The sequence below is a fragment of the Boleophthalmus pectinirostris genome, unplaced genomic scaffold, assembly GCF_026225935.1.
Source record: "Boleophthalmus pectinirostris isolate CB_2022bp ecotype Guang Dong unplaced genomic scaffold, ASM2622593v1 HiC_scaffold_7, whole genome shotgun sequence".
NCBI lineage: Eukaryota > Metazoa > Chordata > Actinopteri > Gobiiformes > Gobiidae > Boleophthalmus > Boleophthalmus pectinirostris.
In genome coordinates this window covers 10,495,685-10,518,812 of record NW_026571473.1, presented here as the reverse complement: position 1 = coordinate 10,518,812, position 23,128 = coordinate 10,495,685, and the positions used below count along the sequence as shown (strand labels likewise).

The following is a 23,128-nucleotide window of genomic DNA, read 5'->3' as shown; positions in this document are numbered from 1 at the left end:
GTAAAACCATCAAATTTCTTTTAATCATGGTGCCTCTGATTACTCACATCAGATTTTCCATTTTAAATATCATTTATGTAATCTTAACGGTCCAGACATTTGATTATAATCAGATTTTGGTGAGCATGTGAAAGAGGCCACTGATACATGTTGGTTTGCTTTGTGTCCATCCAAATATAAACCCAGGGGTCAAAGGTTAAACAGGAAACGCTGACAGCCCTGCGATTAGCTACATGAAGGGTCATTATCAAGAGACATTTGATCCTGACATATTTTGGCTAATGGCGACCCAATAATATTATGTAATGTTATACGTTGCTGTATTTAATGATCTAATCCAAAGCATCAAGACTTTTAAGAATGGTGTCAGATTGTTCCGTTACAACTACCTTAATTCCTTAGTTCATATTATAATTTCCGGAACCATTTTATAACACCTACAGTTTAATTATTCTTAATAAAGCATGAATAGGACTTAATTCATACTGAACAAAAGTTTATCAAGAATTACAAGAGATAAGTTTAGGGTATTAAATGTTGGGGGTGTGTCACCTGTCATGCCATTGCTCTGCCAGGTATGACATTAAACAACTCCACCTTACATTTATTAATTTATAGGTAATGCTATAGCTCAAAAATACCTACTAGAAAAACAGGGATTCTGACTGTGAGCAGGGTCACCTCTCCATAGATCTGACCTGTAACTTGGTCTGGTTTGGTCTCCATGATAGAAAGGTTTTATATCATACTGTGAAACATTCCAGATAAAGCAATAACATCTCGATGAAGACAAGCATTTGACTGACCCACCACCAGAAAAGTTGCACCTTTAAAAAACTATTTGTTCATTATAATCAAGTCTTTGTTCATGGTTTAGTTAAATTATAGTTAACATAAAAACGCATAATACATAAAAATACTTCTTCTTTCTTTCTGTCATTTCAGTAATTCAAGCAAAAGTATTACAAATATCTACTTTCACTGTTTACATCTTGAAACCTAATCTGCTATTAAAATACTTGAAGCTAAACGTCAAATGGTGGTATGGTAAATCTGTCTTGGACTCAACTGTCCAGTGTGGCTATAAACTATTTTAAAACATGTTATTTAATAGTTTACATTGACTCGATGTACAACGATAGAATGACAGTAAGATGGTAAGATGTGCACCAACTGCCAAAGAGAAAACTCATCGCGACACGGGTGAGGCATGCCCCCTCCCAGTGGGCGAGCCAGAGGGACGCCAGGCCTGCTCTTTGAAGCCTGAGGGGTATCAAGTGAGAGCGCCCGCCCCACTAATAAGATAAGTGGGCTAATGCTAGCACTAGTGCTTTGCCACTCATCTCAATGTGTGGTGTTGAACAGTCTCACAGGAATAGCGCTCAAATTCAAATGGACGATTGCTGTTGATGGATTTGAAGAGTGGGGGGCATGTGTGTGTACGATTTGGGAAAGATATCGGATTGCGTTATTTTTTACAAGCATTGCCATCAGATTAGTGATTTATTTTTGTTTTAAGAGGATTTTGTTCAAAGGTCACATTTTAAACGTGTCCTGAAGAATTGACAAAATATGAACAGACAAACTAGTACAAGAAAAACACATAGAATCCATTACAATCCACATTATTTATATAGCACATTTTATGAACATGACAGTTTCCAAAGTGCTGCACGGAGAAATTGAGACAATAAAAAAGAGTAAATCAAATAAAAACAGTAATAAAAAAGTAAAAAAATATACTAAGCCAAAGTTTGTAGAGTTTTAAACAACACGGTTAGCAGTTTCAATGCAGAGCAACACAGGATACTTTAATGTTCGTGGGGGTAACAGTGCTAAAATCATAGCCTTTGCGATTTGCTAACTGCGCCCATTCAAATTGCGATTTTGATTTCACAGAGGTTAATTTTGCAACACTTGTGTGTAATTCCGTGTAATTGTGTGTGTCCAGAAGTTGGACGGGGTTGAGCACGAGTGGAGGCAATGCAAGACGCTGGCTAAGTCTTATGGAACATCAGTTGACACTAGAAAAATACAGCTGCCGATAAATCTCTGAGTGCTCCAGACTCAAGTTTCTCCTCGTGATTTATCGGAGTTGTTCCTTTTAGACTTGCCATTTGGGAGTGCCATCTCTGTAGGTCATTTGTACAACTTACTTTTGAACTTCAATACTTCACATAGCTGAAAGACTCGGGATGTAGCCTGGATTCAATCTATAACATGAAATCCTTATCTATTAATATAGTGTCAATATATCTAATAAAAATATTTTGAAACAATTTAGTGGTTTGAGCAAATAATAATAATTAGTGGTGGTTAAGATTATAATGAAAGATAAGGGACTTGTCACTGATAAAACTAATATCTTTAGGGAAGGTACTTTTAAAAACAGCCTGATTCGTTCTACAACAAGGAGGAATTCTAATGCTATGAAGTCAATTTATCTAATGGAAGAATTTGTGAAACATTAGAAGACGTAACTGTTGTTGCAGCTTGAGAGAAGAATTTGTTTTGACCAAATAACAGGATTTGATTAATTAGTGGTAATAAAAAATATTTAGGGACTAAAATGTACTAAATTATACAGTATTTGTAAATAATATTTGTTGGTAATAAAGTCTAATAATAAACAGCGGGTTTAATAACAAACAGATCAAGCTTTACAAATATGTCCTGCGCCCCAGAGGGCACTTGACCCGATCACTCCAGTTTGTTTGTTAATGGCTGTGTATACACCAGGCTCTTCGCACATTCAGGCTCCTCTTCAGCCTCTTTGCTCTGACACAACCTGGAAACCAGCACTCAGCCTGAGGAAGCTGCCAGTCCATAGTAAGTGCCTCTATTACAAATGTTATCAGTGCAGGGAAATGGAGAGCTTAGCACTTGAGTCTGTGTCTCTCATTAGAGCTGGGAGAGACAGGGACAGCAGTTTGTGCATGTGTGTGTCTAAAATTTGACCTCTGACCCTTGCTGAAATATCTTCTCAGGCCTTTGCTTCTTCTTGCTGTTCGTCAGTATTTTGACTCCATACCTCTCCAAAGCTTTAAGAACCCAATCGTCTCAAATTCAGCACACTAAAATAATTAAGGGGTTGCATGCCACCAGAAATAAGGGTGTGTATATTTTTGAGGAGGGGACATGTGTTTGGAGTCTCAGGATGCCAGGGAGCTCTGGACCTGGTTCAACTTGTTAGGAAAACTGCGGATTGGTTTACACTTCCGTTGACATGACTGCAGTATCACTGATGAAGGGGGTGTGTTAGGTGTCAGCCCTCCACCCTCCTGCATGTTTACAGAGGTCTTCTCACAAACATTTGCCCAGCGCAGCGCGACACACAGGCCCCATGGGCACAGGCTCTTGGGTATAGACTCTTTGTACAAAACAGTTTAAATAAAGTCAAAATCACCTGAGGTCCATTTGGAAGAGCACAGGTCAGCATCTATCTTCTGTTGAGCTGTAAAAAGGAAAATTATTATGTTACAGTATTTTGAAATCAATTTTCACAATATTTTGCAGCCATATTTTGTAGATCTTAAATAGCTGTAGATGAATCACAGACAGGAATAGAACACATTATTTTGTATTGATGATGTAGAAGGTAAAAATGTTTTCTGATGATTTCAACTGGCATGTCACAACTGTTTGCGGATAATGCAGATCAATGTTGGTAAGTAACTAAATACATTTTCAAAGTATTCTTCCCATCACTGAATGCAGTACAAGTGACACGTCTGTGGATGTCTATGATTCCTTCTCAACTCCATTACAAATACTTATTGTATGTGAACTATGCCCAGTTAGAATTACATCTATTTTCATTTACTTACTGCTGACATAAGTACTAAAACAGAGCAACCCGCAGTGTAATTACAGATCTGCAGCCATAGCTTAAATCAGATTAGATTTTTACTTAAGGCAAATGAATTCCCAGTTACATGATAGCATTATATCATAATATAAATGTAATATACAGCAGAGGCCTTTAGTGAGCATAATGAAGTATGCTACATGCTAAAGCAGATGCTCCGAGCAGAATTGGCAGACATAAAGCGGACACACACACACACACACACGCACACACACACTTGATATGCATGCAGGCTGGAGCAGGCTGGAGCAGGCGTCCTTTTGTTAGAGGCAGAATGGGAAGTGTGAAGGACGTGACGAGGGAGATAAGTGTTCTCCAGGGCCCTGAGGTTACCCTAATGGTGTCATACATCACCACTCACAAAGCCAGGCAGAGCAAAGTTGTCAATGCATGAATGCTGCACTATTACTATCGGCCATTTTAATCATGGCACCTGTCACTGCGCTAATCAACACCATAACTTCACAGTGGATATCACTCAGAAAAACTATGTCATGGAGCGGTGTACTAGAACTGTATGCAACATAGGCAGTGCCAGTGTTGTGGTGTGGGGGGCTGTGACTTTGTAGTGCATCATTGCCCTTGTTTGATGGAGGCTGGTTTTCCTAAGAAGCTGTTGTGACAATGCTAAATGCTACTTTTATGAACGTGCTAAAGAGGGAGCCCCTCTATGTCAACACGCAACACTCACAACAACATACACAAAACAAGTCCTCATGTACTGCAATAGAAACAAACTCCAAACTTATAGTGTTTTGTCATGTTCAGATCTTTAATATAACTGCACAATCTACAATATCCTTAATAACTGCAGTAATTTTCAGTAATCTTACCTGATGAGGTTATGAAGAAAAGAGGATCCCAGTTTGTGCTGTCTCTAAGTACATGAAACTTTCTAAAAGTAAGAAAGAAAAAGAGGAATATACATAATAATTAAGTATTGGGGAAAACCACAACTTATACAGAACTGACAAATGCCTGGTATTTCTTTAAGAGAAATAACCCCTTGAGGTGTTTTTTTCTCATTTTCAAGGGGGTCCTCAAGTTCAATAAGTTCACAAATGTGTTACTATAATAAGTGCTAAGAATAATTAATGAGGAGGTTGAATCCAAATGCATAAAATCCATAAAATGTCCATGTGTCATAATTTAAATGACTAACAATGTGTATTAAATTTTTTCTTTAATATGAGATTGTTATCAGCATGTAAAACTTTTCCAAAATGATCACTTAGCACTTAGCTTTGGAGGCTAACAAAGCAATTTCAGTAGTTTTCTGTCAATCAGCAAAACAAAAACAACAATATACTTAGCTCAGGTACCATAAAAAAGTCTAGGATATTATGTATGTTAAAATATTAATACAAATATCCCTATGCTCATATAAAGGCAACAACAATGCTGAAGGGTAAGCAAGCTGCAAAATATTATCTGTATTTCAAATTAAAATTAGCAGAGACATTTAAAAGTGACAAAGTATATATGTAGGTATGACGGCATCTAAATTTGCACTGAGAGGAAGTGATTGATGCTTCTGCAGTGCCCCTTCAGTGGCTTGATGTCATCCGCCTATCTTCTTTCAGGATAAAACTCTTTGTAGACAGAGCATGCCCCAAAAATAAGACTGATACTGTGCCCGGGACTCAGCAAACAAGAGTTATGGGCGCAGCTGGGCGAGGTCTGGTAAAATATCGATTATTTTTAACTATTAAGATACTGATCTCTCAATGTGAGTGATGGAACATTCATGGTGTGGTTTTCAGGAGCCTGTTTGGGTAGTACTGTAGAGACACTAGCTCAAGTTGCAAACTATTAGCATTCCTCAGCGTCGCAGATCACTGGCGAAAGACTGGTGTACCCAACCCTTTGCCCAGAATGGATACGGTCAGTGTAGAACTGTAAGATAAGTATTCAAACACAGATTTAATAGACATTTTTACTGTAAACTAGAACTGCACAATATGGATACTTTGCAGTGACATCCCGCTGGGGGTGTTCTATAATGCATTTCTATTAGCAGAATGTTTAGCGCTTCCCATGGTGACACAATGCACATTTTTGGTACTTTATGGGTGTTTGATTTTCAATAAAAAACGTGAAAGTGGCTGAAAAACTGTTGGCTAACTGTAATTTTATGTGTGACAGACTTGTTTAACAGCACAAATCAGTTCATCTGTTGTAGCTCCAACCAAGTCAGCTCTTTCTGATCAGATTGTGTTAAAATAAAGCTCAGATTAAAGTCTAACTTGAGTCACAGAGCTTTTAACAGTAGTGCTTTCAGTTCGCTTCACACCTCCAAGAAATGTTGATGACATCAGCTTCGAATGTTCCACAGTATGGCATTACACTTCATCTCCTAGTTGACAAGTACATGGGTCAACTAGGCCAAATTACAGATATAATTTGAGAAGAGGTGACCAGACTTGACCAGAATGCATGTTGCTTGGGGTATTTTTTAGCGATAAAGCACCTGAAACTCAGATAAATGCAAGAGAGATAAGTTTAATGCCATACTGCTGAACATTCTCTGAAAAGCAATAAGCATCTGGCAGATCCCACTATCCGAAAAGGTACACAGAGCACACCTAAGTCCAATCTTAACTTGGTTTAGTCCCTGTCAAGTTTTTAATTTGACAGTTACACCCGTAATAAAGTAGTTTACATTTTTGCTCAAATTTATCTAAACTTACCCTGTCAAAAAGTATACTGAAACACATATACATAATAATAATAATTAGCACATAATTAACAGATTTATTTTTGCAGCTATATCTTCTGGAGTTGGATAATCTTCTAAACTGACCTGTGTCTATGGTCTTTCCTGAAAGACATAAAGTGATGGCTGATGTTGCTCTGTCATTACGGGTCCTGTTTTAACTAATGAGATACATTATCGTTAATCACCAGCTCATTAGAGGAGACATGTTCAAGAGAGGGAGCCATGTCTTTGGACACACACATAATTGTACTGTACCTTGAACCACTACCACAGTATATGCTGCACTTTTAATGGCTCCAATAGAGTCTAGTATAACAGTAAGTGTGGTGACTATTGGACTAGTTACATATCTAAATACTGTAATATTTTTATTTATATTTTTAGTATATCATAGCATCTATAAAATGTCATTTGAATGTTAATTTTTGTTTTGTTTTGTATTTAACCCAATACCTGGTACCATAAAGACAATGTTATTTTATATATGAACAACCTAATATTAAAACTTTCCCAGTTAACTTTTCAGATGCCCAAATCATCCAATCTGATCCTGTTTTCTTCGGATGTGGCTGTCCATATACTAGGGCCATGCAATCAAATTCAAATCAATTCAAATTTTAATTGAGATTCTATCATTTCTAATTATCAATGATCAGTTTGGGTATTTTAACAAAGAGATCTATGCAAAACTGTCTTTTGTGAGTTTTAAGCCATGTTAGAATGTTGTTACCTTATCAAAAACATGCCTGGAGTTTGTTCCGTTTCATTCACTTATAACTCTTATTAACTGTTTACATCTCAAAAGCCCAAAATGCTCTATTTCACCTTGTGATGTGATGAAGCTGTAGTTTTCAAGTTAACAGCTACTTTTTACTTTTAGTTCAGTAGAGATTGGCAATTCTAAACCTGAAATTATCCAAATTATTCAACTGAAGGTGTATGGAGTTTAAAAACACAGTGGAGCGCTTCCTGTGTTAACATGTGATATCAAAAGGTGGGAAAGACAAGAACTCGACCTAAATATGCAGAGATTGTGTGTTAAACAACTCCAGGTATGTTTGTGATGAGGAAACAACATAGATCAGAAAATAGTGTAATATGGGCCCTTTAAAGATTCAAAGATGGTGCTTAATGGTGGCCAAACCAGGTCTGCCTCCCGCGGTGCTATTAAGAGCTCATTTAAGCAGAGACTGATGGGCCAGGCTATCTTTTAATCATAAATGAGACCCCTCCTTCCTCACCACCCTCCATTTGCCCCCTCCCTCCCTCTACCCCACTCACCCCTCCCTCCCTCTTGCTCCCCCTCTTCTCTCTGTGGGCAGGTGAAAGTGCCATCTCAGCATTTCGGTTTTCGCCTCCAAGCCCCCATCACCACCATCACCACCATCACCGCCCCTGGCTCCTCTGTCTTTATGTTTTTCCAGACCATCGCTGATCGGGGGCATCAGTTCCACAGGGGTAACTTGAAGTCCTCCTCGACCCAAAACGAACAGTGAATATCAGAGAGAGGGGTGAGGAGAGGGTCAGGACAGTCAAAGGGGCTTTATATGACTCCAACAATCAAAGGTCTGCTACTCCGGAAAAACTTGTACAACATTATCTTTTTCTATTGGTTCTGTGCAATAAACACTCACTTTTCAGCAGTCTATTACCTCTGTAGTGGAAGCAGTATTTCAGACAATAATCTTCAAATCTCTTTTCCTCACGCGGTACAGTATAAGCTCTTTCCATTTTCTGTAGACTGTTAGGTTTATGTGTGAGCATTTTGGAAGAAAGTAAAGTAAAGTTAGGGATATTTTACGGTTGTGATTAGAGGTGAGAGATGTATAAAAATGGATAATATCACAATTGTTATATTGAAGATATGTTGAAATCAAACTTAAGGTGTATTTTATTGTCCTAATATGGAAATTTGTCCTCTGCATTTGACCCATTTAGTCTATGCCGCTGGGGAACCTGTCAGGAGTAGTGGGTATAAAAGTTAAGCGCCTGGGGACCCATCTCCAGATCATCGGCTAGTCTTGGTCAGGATTATTTAGTTTTGGGTTGATGGGGGAAGGGCTAGTGCACAGATAAAAACCCATGACAAGGGGAGAAACATGAAAAGTCCACACAGAAAGGCCCAGACATCAAACTTGAAACCTTCTTGCTGTGAGGGGAGAGTGCTAAGCTAGCCATTGTGCCACCCTGTGTCATGGTGCACGTATCTTGAACCACAATCACGTTTTAGCAAATTTCAGATGAATTGCTATAAAATCATCTAAATATCGTCATCAAGATACAAATCTTCAATATCACTCACCCCTGGTTATAAGCCTGGGCCTATGAGGGCATTGGCACTCCCTCATCCTCACCCCCCTCCTGAGCCCCCTCACCTTCAGTCAGTCTGTGGTCCTGCAGGGGCTTAACGTCAAACTCTCCAAATTGGATGAAACATTATGGGAAATATTATGAGGCAGCCTGCTGCTGAGATGACTGGGGGCGTCTGCCTAATTGAGTTGTTGCCTGTGCTGCATACTGAGCAGGGGAAGGACGGAAGAGGGGTCACGTGAGGTACTAACTTTTTAGGAAGAAAATTATGCTCTACTAAGAAGGTTACATACACAATGGGCACATACAGGACATAAATGACACCTGTCAATCATATATTCTTATGATTTTCTACAATTAAAAAGATTCAGTCCACACCACCAGGCCTCAGATATCTCTATGTTGTCTTAGGTTAGAAGTGCAGTTTACACAACGATACCAAAATGATGGATTGACATCGAAAACATCATCACGTGAAATGATGTTATTGTAAAATATGGACATGTGGTTGTGTCCCCATAAGTAGGTAGTCTCTATAAGAGGATGCACTACCTCATGAACATCTCTGTGGGTCAGTGTCCTTCGTGGAGAGCACCTGAGTTCAGAGCACATCGATCTCGCCTGCTCTCCTCACATTGACCAGCTCATTAGCTGGACTTAATCTACGCCCAGGGAGCTCTGAGCCTGACACTCAGAGGTCTATGTGAAGATAGGTGCAGCTCCATTTGGCCTGGATGGTCTCAGAACAAAAACTTTATATTTAAAAAGCTACATACTGAGTGCATATGGGCTGGTAGGTTAAAACAATGCTTCTTCCCACTGACATAAACATCCACCCAAAGAGGCCGGCTGACTTCTGGCCTGGTGGCTCTGGCCCACTCACAGATGAGGACCACATTGTACCCATTGTCTGATTAAATGGTGGCTTCTGAAAGGAGGAACTTGTGTAAACAAGCTTCGGCTTTAGAATCTCAATGTCACTGCATGGGTGTGTGGTGCAAAGCATCATGTTATGCTTTCTGGCATTTCACATTCTCGTCTAGGCAAACTTTGTGCAGCCTACAAGGATCTCATGTTATTCTTCAGAAATATAAATAAACATCAAAGAGTGACTGTGGTTATCTGTCGAATAAGACATGTCAGCTCACATCAGACAGCCTCAGTGTGTGATTTATTAAACAAGCTAAATGCACTGAGCTCAGCTGACTTGTTTACCTGACTTGGAGCAACCACATAGACGGATATTTCCAGAATTATTCCAAGGGGATTTCACCATCTGCACAGAGCCCATTCTCTCATCCCCACTATTTGTATCTGTTAGGCTGCTGTCACGTAGCATTTCTCATTGAGCACATAAGAGCTTGTTTCACTTGGGTACTGGGAGTTCTTCTGTGTTTTGAGCGGAGTGGCCATGGTCTTTTTAAAATGGGGAGTGAGGTGGGACACACACACACACATGACCTCTGTGTGTCCTCTGTATTTACCTTTCACATGTTAAATGTTTAAGAGGAGCAGGGAGCTGTCTTCAATAATTATGGGCTAAAGACATCCTTTTATTAGTGTCTCGTTTTGTAATGCAGCTAAATAACACTTTATTGCCCTTTAATTAAATATTAATGATGGTGTCATTACATCTTCATTTATTATTGAAGAGCCCCTAACGACTGATACTGCATATTAATGTAATTAAACATCCGTACAGTGTGTTAGAGTCGTCCTGTGTCCAAGAATACACTCTGCAGATGTTGATAAAACAAAGAACTGCTTTGGAGAAATGTTTTTAGGCAAATATGGTCATTTGTTTTAGTTACTAGTGGGCATGTGCTGTCCCTATACAATTTCCCTTCTCACTAATGACAATTAGACAAATGTTATTTAAAACCACCTTTCATTTGTTTCTTCTGTTTGTCTTTGCGTGTCTCTTCATGTAAAGCATAGGAGTAAGTTGAAAAGTGCTATACAAGTGTTATGTATTATTATTACAACACAGTGGTCCAGTCCTCCTTTGTAATTCTTCTATAGCTGCAAAACACTGCTGAAATGTTCATTATCAGAATCAGTCATGTTTTTTTGATGTTTTGTCATTGTCAGTGAACAAAATTCACAAACCATGGAATAGTGCAACATAAAACAAAAAAACATATGGACAAAAATCTGAAATGTCAAAAAAAGATTCACCACACCTGGAAAACACAGTTAGTTTGACATAACGCAAAAGCACGGTAGATGAGTTGCATAGGTTATCATGGGACTTATTAACCTCTGTTTAAAGTTACTTCTTCCTCCAAGCAGCAGTCAAACAGCCCATCAGCCTGAGTGGAGAGTCTCTGCTCTGGTTAAAGCCCCCTGCTGCAGATGTAGATTACAGGAGCGGCCCCCCACAGGTTCAGCCCAACCTTCACAGCTCCTCACATGTGCTGCTCATATTAATGCATGCTAACAAGGTGCCCATTGTTGTTCATTTCATAAACAGGAAGTTCTTCCCCTGAAGCCCTAAGTGAAGATGGACTCCGGCGACAGAGCAGTCACCTTTAGGTCCCCTTCGGTGCTGTGACCTTTGGCCCTGCCTCAGAAAAGGTCAGTCTAAACTTATTGCTCAATGAATAAACTGGTGCCTCTTCAAAGTCAGCATGTTAATAGCTGACTGGTCTAGGCTGTGACCACAAAACACAAGAGATTGCTTGTTAAAAGGTGGCTGATTGGGTGGTTTATAGAAAATGATTTTTGTTAGTACAAATCTCAATAAAAATGTAAACTAAAATCTGTAATTGATGTGTTTTGCGGCAACTGCAACAATGCATCATTGGGCAAGACACTAGTGACTGAATAATGTAATTAGAGATCAAACAATGTTTTTCTTTTCATGGCCAATGCCTATACTGATTGTTTATAATCTAGAGATCTAATCTGCAGATTTCTGGGGGGTGTTTCTGTGCTTGAAATGACTACAAACTCAATCACTGTCTATACATTTCACTCCTCTACATAATACTATTGAATGATTGATTTTATTTCGAGCTTACTATAACTACTTATCATTCAATATATGAAACCTAAAACAATATATTTTGGAGCTCAATATTTATCGTATGTACAATTTCTTTGTAAAAGTGGAAAGATTTGGTATTGTTGCTGTAATACAATAAGATTTGAGCTGTAGAGTGTAAAATAACTCATTTCCATGGCTAATTATTGCTTCATTCTGCGATTTATTTGCCTTTTGATAGATACTGTCTATTTAAAACAGTTTACTGGTATTATCCGGCATTATTGTTTTTCTGACAGTGGCATAAAGTTTCAGTTATTGTGTATCGCAGTATATGTCTGTAGCAATATATCGCGCTTCGAAATCTGTTATCGTGACAGGCCTACTGACAACTTTAGTCAAGCAAACATGCACCAAACTCTTGTCATTGTACAGAGTTTGGATGTAAAGTCACACTCCACTTCTACACATTCCTCAGACATTTCCCAATACCTCTGAAGCACCTCTGAATTAATCTTAATATGGCTGAAGTGACGGATCATAGGAGACAACTAACAAAGCCGACAGACAACACTGCTTCATCTATTATGCAGGACCCAGCTTCTTCATGTAAACAAATACAAGGAAAGCCAAAGAGACAAGCAAATGTTTTCCACTCTGTAATGAAAGCTAAATTCACTCGGGTGCTGCATGAGAAGCTCCACACAGACTGCACCTATTAAAAGTCGATCGGGACGTCTGCTGCGTAAACAAATAGCTGTGATTATTCCAACCTGCCATCCTCTGACAGCACTAAAACCTCCTTCAATTAGCCAGCGCTGCAGTGCACAATAAAGCTCTATTCTCTGCCCTGTGTTATCAAATCCACACCTTTCACTCATCAGCACGTAGGCCTGTCACAATAACACTTTTTGAAGTATGGACTAGAGCTATAAAGAAATATTGCAATAAATTATATAATACTGAAACTGCTGGCACTGACACTGTAACAGTAAAGTAGGGCAATCCCAGCAAACACGTTTAAAGACACAGTATTAATTGAAATTAATTAGGTATTATAGCCAAGTTAATCAAAATAACTGGACTTACAAAGGCTGCAAAAGCTTATGTCCAGTTGTTTTGATTACCTTGGTGATAAAGCATGTCATTTTTGGCTAAAATAAACAAAAATGTTTGTTTATGAGCTTTTTCTTGCTGAGAAGACGTATTTAAAGACAGGGGGTTGCTCTGGGACAGTTCCATTTGCTTGTTTCCTGTGAATGTTAAGATGCCTGTCAGTTGTCAGTTGCTGGTGACCAGTGATGGTTGAATTTTCTAACTTTCTGTTTCTGTTTTGGTTAAATCAACAATTTTCTAAGCCCTGCGAGGCAACTGCTGTTGTGATTTTGGGTGATGCCAAAATAAATATAAACCAAAGGCATGACCATTAAAATACATATCAGGGTGAATCAATAATTAGCTATAGAAGTTACTTGTTAAACCATCAAAATAACAAAAAATCTCCCCACAAGAAAATGTAGACATGATAAATATTGGGCCCCATATAAATTGTTCCAGCTATCATTTATATTTTATTGCTTGATAAGTCTATATAGTAATTATCATGACAAGCCTAACTGAGCCCCTATAGTGTATAGGGGCTATCATTTACACTGTATTGCATGATAATTTCATATAGTAATTATCGTGACATGCCAATCTACACTTGTCAACAGTTTGCCAGCTCTCTGACCTGAGCCTCAGAGGCTGTACAGAGGAGGACACAGTCTCTATTGTCAGGAGACTATCAGTCACAAATAAAGACACTCCTGGTCACACAGCTGGAGTAAAAGGTTACACTTGGAGGGTCAGGAATGTGGACTTTAAAGTGAATAGTGAATAATGCTTTGAACAAGGTCTACGCTCTTACTGTTTCTCAATGAACTTTTTTACTTGAACACAAAGGACAGATACATATAACAAGAGACTATGTTTATTTCAGCAACAGCAGTTATTCTTACTTATAGATGGAAATAGTCTTATGCCTATTTTCAAGGCACTCAAAGCTCTTCACATCAAGAAACCGCTCACCCATTCACACACACATTTATACAAAAATGTACACAGACACTAGGGGTGAGGTGGGATAAGTGTCCTGCCCATTGACACAACAACAGTATTCATCTGTGGGAGCTGGAATCGCAAGACCAGTCTTCAGTGGGCAAACACTCAATTCATACACGCAGCACATGTGACACTGCTGCAGGCTCAGTCGTCTGGAGTAAGTGGGGGAAAAAAAGACTGATTTAAGACCAAACAGACACTATTGTAATTGTTTATTACTATGAAAATGATAAGCACATGAGCTTGGATTTAACACTGCTCTAAATCCTGTATAAATGTTTTTTCCCCCCAAGGGATAAGATTCTTCAAAGTCATGTCATGTTTAACACCAAATACTTCTAGATTTCTTTGTGTAGTTACAATTGCCTCAGAGTACTGTGTGTCCAGTTTGCATTTACCCACATGCACCTGCACTGCTGTACACCATAGTTGGTATAACAGGCAGTTGCAAATAACCCATTCAAAATACATGCCAAACCAGCTCTGTATTGAGTGTAAATTCTGTATTAAAGTCTTTGAGTACTGGAGTGAGCAGTAGGCCCAAGGATAGGCCTGTGATCAGATGTGGGTCAGTGCAGAGCCTCTGTGCCACAGGAATCTGCTGCCATCCGGACACAACAGGAAGTCCTGTCACTTCAGGTTTGTTATGGAGCTGATTCTAAAGTAAGCTCATTATTAGAATCAAACTGGATCTAAAATTGTGTGTACAGTAAATTTCACTTTCAAAGGAAGTAGTGGCTGAGGGCATGGCTGTTCTCTGAATAAAAGGTTTATTGCTGATCCTAGAGGGCAACTTTACTAAAGGAAAGCTGTTGTTTTTGAATAGTCTCCAATTCACGGAAAAGCAGCTCTTCCACAGACGGATGTCAGATGTTTGACCAAGATTTGAAACTTATTAAAACTTCGAGTGAAGGAAGACAACACAGCTGAAGGTGACAAAAGTCTGTAAACAGAATTATATTTTATATTTAACAGGATCACTTAATTAAACTCTTGCTCTAAAGCTTAAACAGTAGGACCTTTATTACTGATATCTCTTAAAGTCATCATGGAAACAGTGTGGAAAAATCTAGTAGTTATGTGATGATGATTCCAACATTTATTTTATTGTTCACACAACTCACTAATCAAATTATTATCCATTTTCCACAAAAATGTGTTTTTCATGAGAAAACCGGCGACAGAATAGACATCCTCTGTCAACCTGCCATAGGAATAAGTCACAAGAGCACATTGTTTTTGCATCCAAACATTATTCCAGCACGCAGTAAATCATTGTACTCTAATTTAATCATAAGTCAGCTGAAATGACAGCAGCAGTAGTTGAGGACAGCCAATAACTGTCACATGTTTCGGGTTTGAGTCCTGATCGTACTCAAGCAAGGCATAAATCCAAACTGACACACTTTGTAGCCAATATAGACTCACCAAACCAAGACAATGGGTTATCACACAAAAAGGCAAGTGCCTGGTGATAAACCATAAAAAATGCACTTATATGTTAATTATGATCTTGTTTTTAAATGACTGCAGGCTTACACATGTCTGTAATTTCTGAACGTTTGATAAGAGCTTCTACATTATTACATTATGGGTCAACAAGCTTCACTGATATGTAAACATGGCACAGTAGAAAGCCACTGATACCTACACTAACTACTATTAGAGTGATAGTAGTTTCAAATAAAGATGTAACAACATCCAAATCTCTTGGTAAGGTACACTATTTATTGTGATATTTTGTGGAGGCTAACCAAATTGTGAATATGCAACTTTTTCTTAGCATTTTTTCTCTTGACAAGCCTTTGGTTAGTATTAAGATTTGAAAGTCATTATTACCTCCGCCAAGGAGGTTATGTTTTTGCCGGTGTTTGTCTGTTTGTTTGTTTGTCTGTCTGTTAGCAACATAACTCAAAAAGTTATGGACTGATTTTGATGAAATTTTCAGGATTTGTTGGAAATGTGAAAAGGAAGAACTGATTTCATTTTGGGGGTGATCCGGAAGAAATCCTGGATTCTGGATCACTTTGAAATTTTAGTTAACATTGTAAATGGGGCCAAAAATTTTGTTTCTCAATATCTCGGTTAATTATTGACCAAACCCCATGAAATTTCACTCAGGGATGGACAATGGGATCCCCTTTCATATTCCAAAGGCTGATCCGGATCTGATCCAGAAGACTGATTTTATCGCAATTTATATAAAAAATGGGGGTAGTCCTTGGCGGAGGTCTGCGCTCTCTGAGTGCTTTTCTAGTTTCTTCATGATTCTGCACTGAAACAGAGTAAAGGGTCATGGTCTATGTAGTTTACTCAGTTTTTTTTTGTTATTACTGAACATAAGCAAGAGACTTGTAATTCGATGTATTGTGAAGATGAAGACATTGTGAGACTTTTCCCAATATGATATCACAATATTTTGGTTATTGTTAAATCCCTTGTTTCAAATGTGTTTATTGAAAAGCCAGTAAGTTGAACATATGCAAACTTTTCTAAATTTTTATTAAAAAAGAAGATATAATACTATAAATACTATAATACAATCACCCAATGAAACAAAACTTAATTACTTAATTAAATAATATTCAAAACGAAATCACACATTTATCCTGTTTCCCCCATTCATCAGGCCATATTTTCAGCAGTAGAAGGATAAAGGAGAAACATGGACCTTGTCAATAAAAAAAAAAAAAAAAAAATAAAAAAAAAGCTGTCTAGGTCAACATCATCCCTTCCTGAAAAATAGATGTTTTATAACTCAATAAACGTGCTTGGAGGTAGAAGGTCTTTGTAGTAATTGAATAACTAAACAGGATGCTTCAGTGCCACTGCGACAATCTCCACCCAGCCGAGGGCAAGAGGCTCATTTTGATTGGCAGTGGGGATACTCCCTGTCTATTAGCACATTCAAGACGACACAAGAAAGCAAAGTTTGTGACCTTCAAGATACAAGCCTATGGCGGCACACAGAGCAGTTTGTTACATAGAGACAGGAAGCTCTGGTCTGTACTTCAGGCTCTATTAACCTTGGCCTCTTCCGGGGTCACTCGTTTCCCATGCTCAAATAGATATGTTCCAAAAGCTGGTCTTTATATGATTATACTTTATTTGACCCCAGTCTGTTGCTACTTATTTTGAATGTATCATTACCATTTATATTTATGCTCTTTGTTATATTTATTGTGATGTCTTCAATTCATGTTATTTTACTTTTATTATATTTTTATAACTATATGTGACCTGCACCAAAAATTGTTCAATAAATACAAGTAAAAAAAAATAGTAATAATAATAATAATGTGATATGTGAGCTACTGTGTCCAAATAATTTCCCTTGTAGATCAATAAAGTTTGTCTAAGTCTATGTCTGATGTCTCTCTGTCTTAGACACAGCCTTTGACAGTTCAAGGTGCTGGCCATTAAAAAGCACATTCGGGCAATTGAGAGGGAAAACTTTTTGGTGCAGTGCGTAACTTTTGTGGTGGAGGGTTTCCCACATTCTCATCTTCATGGAGGTGATATTGCTTTGCCATGAATATTTCATTGTATGACATTAAACTTAAATCTTACATTCCATATAATTACAGGTGTTTTTATTGCTCACAAGTTCAACAAAAAACATGCATTCAAACAGTAACTTCACAGATAGAACTTGGTCTGGTGGAGTTACTTGCCTGTTACCATGGAAATAGATATGCTTAATATAATGCTGTAGAACACACCAGGTAAAAAATATTTCCATGGCGAAAAGATGGTGGTGAACCTTCCACCACAAAAGTTGCATAGTGCCCATTTGTGCCCACTTTTGTTATGTCATTTTCTGTGTTTGAAGTAGAAAAAGAAGTGCAAAGTAAATATAATCTTTTCTGCATTTGCATCATCTGCCCGCCTCAGTAGAACAGACAGTTTGCCCACCTTCTCTAGTATTCCCCAGGGAAACTGTGGTTACAATAGCTTACCACAACCAACTACAGAGTGAATGAATAATGCAAGAAATTGAAAAGCAACTTTGAGCGACTGGAAAAAGTGCTATAAAAGACTAATTCATTATTAGCAATATTTTTTGGATGAGCATTGTCAGAAGAGTGAGTCACAAAGACCAGCCACTCACCACCTTATTGAGACAAGGCCTTCTCTTTCAAAACAGAGATGATTAACACACGTGGGCTCAACATTTGCAATAACACAGCTAATCTATGCAAACTTTCGCTGCCTTGTTGCAGTGTTGACCATCAGCAGAGCCATGCAAAGGCGTATGCTAAAGTATACTCCATAAAGACGTAACAAAGGCAGGCTTCTCTTCCGGCCTACAAAAGATTCCAAGTTTCTCCATCCTGCCCAGCTGCTGAGAATAGACAACAGTGCATCTTTTGTGGGGTGAGTAATCTGTGTGGGTGTGAATGCATTAGCCCTTCACAACAGAAAGATGCCCCCGCTTGGCTTTCAAATATTCTGTGATCATGTTTAGATCACTTCCGGCACTGTTTTGCCATAGCACAAGAAGAATAGAGAGCATTGAGAGGCAGAATAATTAAAGAGGACCTGAGAGCTGGGAACAGATACTGTTCAGAGGGCAACATGTTTTTGGGGTTTAGTGACACAGACAGTTGTTTTCATGTGATGGTCATATTCTCTAAAGTGACTCATGACAGGAGGTTATCCCTGTCATGTGTGGAACTTCATTTACTCTGTTGTCCTTGTCTGACTAATGGAGCTTTGAGAACGAAAGCTTTAATGCCCAATTCATATAACAGCCCAAATTAGATGTGAGACTCTTTTGTGTTTCTCAATGGCACCAATTCTTTTTTTTTTATTTTAGTGTTTTGTTCATGTTGAATGTATATGAAGTAATTTTAAGGAGGATGTTCCCAAGTATGGTTTTAATTTAATATATCCATGGAACCATGGAATTAGACAGTGCACTTTAAAGCAGGGGTACAAGATTTGTTTTATTTATTTTTATTTTGTGTTTTCTGCAAAGTATTATATAAGAAGAACTTTGTGACCAAATGAGACCTCATTCTGTGCAATGTTTGTAACTAATAATTATTTCATTTTTTGTCCACCTAGCAGGAAGCCCCAAAAGCAGTACTCTGATTGGCTGCTCTAGGCAGTCCATCTCAGTTTCACATGAACACGCTTGATGCATGTAGATGCTAATGACACTGTATCACTGTACTTACATCTTTTGTGGTTTAGAAATCAGGTACTTCAGCTTTAAGTTATCCATGGTTCTATTTATTTATTATAGCTTTACAACTATAAGGTACATTAAAAATGGGTTAGGGTCATTGTTTGGGGTCATTGTGTAGCTGTTGTAACTATGATCATTTATCCTGCTATATCTGGGAGCAATATAACACAGTTTAAAGGGCCTATATTACACTATGTTCCAATCTAGGTTATAGTTGTATATAGGCTAGAATTGTGTTTTGTTTCATTCAAATGAAACAACAGAAAACCACTATGTGATGTCATAACAATACAGGAAATGCTCCACTGTGTTTTCAAACTCTGAACACCTTCACTAGAATCATCCGTGGAATTGCCCATCTAGTGAGCAATCGGTAAAAGGTAACTGTTAACTTGAAAACAACTGCTTTATGATTTGGTGGAACAGAGCATTTTGAGCTTTGGAGATGTTACTTTAACATGTCTGAATGAAACAAAACAACTCCTGGTATATTTTTGAGGAAGTAACAACATTATAACATAATTGCTTAATATAGAACCTTTAAAATGTGATTGGCCTTCAGGCTAGGAATATAAAAGTGTTATTAAATAAAAATAGTCATTCTAAAAGGACTGTTTTTGTGGGCTTTTGCTTGTTAAATGTTTGTCAGACTTTGTGAATGTGAGAGGACCACAGCAGCAGCACTGGTCATAATGGGCTCATGTAGCATCTGTGCAAATGTGAGTTCTCATGTGGGGCCATTGACTTCTAAACACAATTAATCCAGTGAGGGAAGCCAGCAGGACCAAATGATGCTCTACTCTCTCCAAAATGTCCCGCTTTCCCAGGGAATTATACTTATAGACAATGGTTTAAATTGGAAAACGTATACTAATTGAAAAATACAGCTTTTATAATTTCAATTAACAGCCTTGGAACAAAACAGCTCCAAATATCTGACGTAAAATTAATGGATGCATTGCTACAGTTAGCCTCCTTGGAAGTTAGAGAAAACAGAAAATTGTAGCATTAATATTGTCATCTTTGCTTCATTTCTCCAATAGGCAGAAATGCTAAACAGATTTGCCTAAAGCCCCTCCCTCCCTGACCCCACACACCTGCAGTCGTTGGCTCTCAGATGGAGCACACACACACTTCACACACACTTCACACACACGCACACATACGCACACACACGCACACACAACCTGCCCCATTATAGTTGATGTGTGACGTTTCGACGGGCCAAATGAAGCTCAACAATTGATGTCAGAGCCTTACAAATTAAACAAATGGGGGAGCGCCATGGTGTATTAGGCACCCCAAACCCCCTGATGAACACAGCCATGGCACACGCCAGCAGGACAACATTGTGTCAGAGTCTCTCCTCCCATAAACAAGGCCTGAGACAAGGGGGGCACTGCCACACAGGGTCTAGTGTTTGCACATTTAACACACTTATATTAAAAGGTCCAAATTATAATAAAGGACATTATTGTTTCTTTAACATCACTAACAAGTCCAAACTCTGTAGTTAGTGTAGAAGTGTAGAAGGTGTAGAAGGTGTAGAAGGTGTAGAAGGTGTAGAAGGTGCATTACGTAACTTTTCTGGAGTAGGGAATACCACCTACTTATTTCCATGGAGATGTTATTGCATTGCCACGATTGATCCAGCATATGGCTCTAAACATCCATGGGAACTAACTAAGATCTGTGGACTGTCCACTCATAGTAAGATTTGATGCATTTTTTTCCCCAAGCCAATAAAACACCTGGAGAAGGAATTCAATTAAATTACATTACATTACAATATTCCGGGTAAAGCTACATCTCTATGGAGACAAGCAGATGGACAACCACACAAGAAAAGTTTCATAAATCACCTTTAAAACACATTGGACATTGAAGCATCTATACCCTGTACAGTGTGTTCATGGGTGAAATGAGCCTAAATGTGCATTGATAACCAATTGGCCCCATTGGCAAGCAAATAAACAGCAATGATTCAGACAGTCACTAGTATTGATACATTCTTATTTTGCTTGATTCTGTGAAAACCTGAAGTAATATCATTGGGTTCTTTTATTAGATTATGATACATTTTATATCCTGTAATGTGAATAAATATCCGAATCTTAATCCATTACTCTTCATATATAATTATTTTGAGTGTAAATATGGCCAGTGTAGACAATCAAAAAAATATCTGATTTGTGGGTGTTAATATAATTGCATAATCCAGTGATCTTAAATGAGTACAATTTTGTTATGACAAGTTGATAAAAACACAGAACATATTTGCTAAAATTTGACACCAATTTGTGGGTAAACTATTGACTAGTCTATGAATATTATTATGAGTTCTGGGCACTGAATAAAATAAGCTTTTAGTATTTCGATAATTCTTACTGAACACAGGCAGTTCAAGTACGTTGCTCAATTGTGATTATAACAAAAACAATTATTTATTTACTGTCAAAATTAACATATTTTATCAAATCATTAGAAGGCCTAAGCTGCAACCACAGACATCACTTATTTGTACAGCTTAAATATTTTGTTATTACAGCAAAAACACTCAAAATCTTGTCATTTTTGCAAAGAGACTGTACACACAATAAATACTGAGCCCCAAAATATATTGTTCCAGCTTTCATATATTATAGATATAATAATTATCATGACAGGCCTAGCTATAACTTCAAGAGCTTCATACATGAAACAACAGCTTCTACTCTTTTGTTAAAAGTTGAACAGACTGTCGGCGTTCACATAAACATACTTGAGATGCATGTGTACTAATCCATATGCAAACACATGGCCCATCGACAGGTCCGTGAGGGGTGAACCATCCCAGAGGAGCGCGGTGAGTCACCATTAGATTCTACACGATTCACAGCACCTGCACACACCGCCTGCCACCTGCAATCTCATCAAATCAAACACAATGGAAACACACACAGAGCCACAAACGCAACTTTAAGAGCTGCTCTTTAAACCCCACAAAGAGACATGTGGCCAAAACATAACTGTGCACATACAATCACACAGGTGTGGCAGGTCCATTTTGTTTTCACTAACCCCTGACGCCCTCCGCACAATCCCCAAATAGAGGCAATGTGCGGCTCTGGAGGTACGGGGACAATATAGTGTTGTTTGGCTTTGGGGAAACATGCTGTAATGGCAGAGAGAAATTGTGTTGGGAATAAATGCAGCAGGTCTGTTTGGTGCGGATGGCTCATCATAAGACATGAGCCTGTGTACGTGTGCGGCGCGGAGCAGAGGACAGAGATTGAATATCTAAAAGGGGTTAAGTGCCAGGGTTACCCATCCACGGAGCATTAAATGAAGGCTCTCACTTTGATGGACACCGGCACCGGGATCCCTGATGTCCCAAAATATTAGGTTTCTCTTCTAATAATGTTGGAAATATTGCCTACTGTCATGATTAATCTGGGCGGCGGAGGGCCCTGATTGCAGGTGACGCGGTCACAGCACAGTGCCTGTGTTAGTTTCCACACACCGTCAGCTTCACTCCACACAGAGCCGCAGCCCGGAGCAGGGCTGAAAGCAGCTATCGCAGCTGCCGCTAATGCAATGTGACAGCAGAGAAGGAAACCTTTATTTTAATTCAAACAACAAAAGCCAAACAGCCAAACTTATATGTGTGCCAAACATTTTCCCTCCAAGATGATTTTCTTGACTTCAGGAGTGTGTTATTGGCTACTGTTTTCTGACTGAAGTAAATCTAGTCTGAACTAGTTCTTAAAAGTGCAGAGGAGGTATCTGGCAGGAGAAGAGAAGAAGAGTGCACAGAGAAACTAGGTATTTGTAGATGTGGAGGACGCCACAAAACATTTGTCAAATCAAAGACTTGAAGGATTGCACATCATGGGTCAGTTTCACATGCCACTTAGAGGTCCCATTGTCCTGACCATGAACAAGACCCCCTTTATGGGCCTGGCTTGA

At 38.5% G+C, this 23,128-nt stretch overlaps 1 long non-coding RNA gene across 2 annotated transcripts in view; it reads right to left on the bottom strand.

Moving 5' to 3' along the window:
* The window catches only part of LOC129412111 (uncharacterized), a 49,685-nt gene that overhangs the window by 9,846 nt on the left and 16,711 nt on the right, over positions 1–23,128 (bottom strand). Inside the window, exons 1-2 of one of the 2 annotated variants that reach the window (XR_008633583.1) lie at positions 4,702–4,765; positions 3,407–3,454 (exon numbers count right to left, since the gene is read on the bottom strand). This is a non-coding gene — a long non-coding RNA (uncharacterized LOC129412111). Of the gene's footprint in view, positions 1–3,406; positions 3,455–4,701; positions 4,766–23,128 lie in introns of those variants that run through there. The other variant, XR_008633582.1, reaches the window with a different exon arrangement.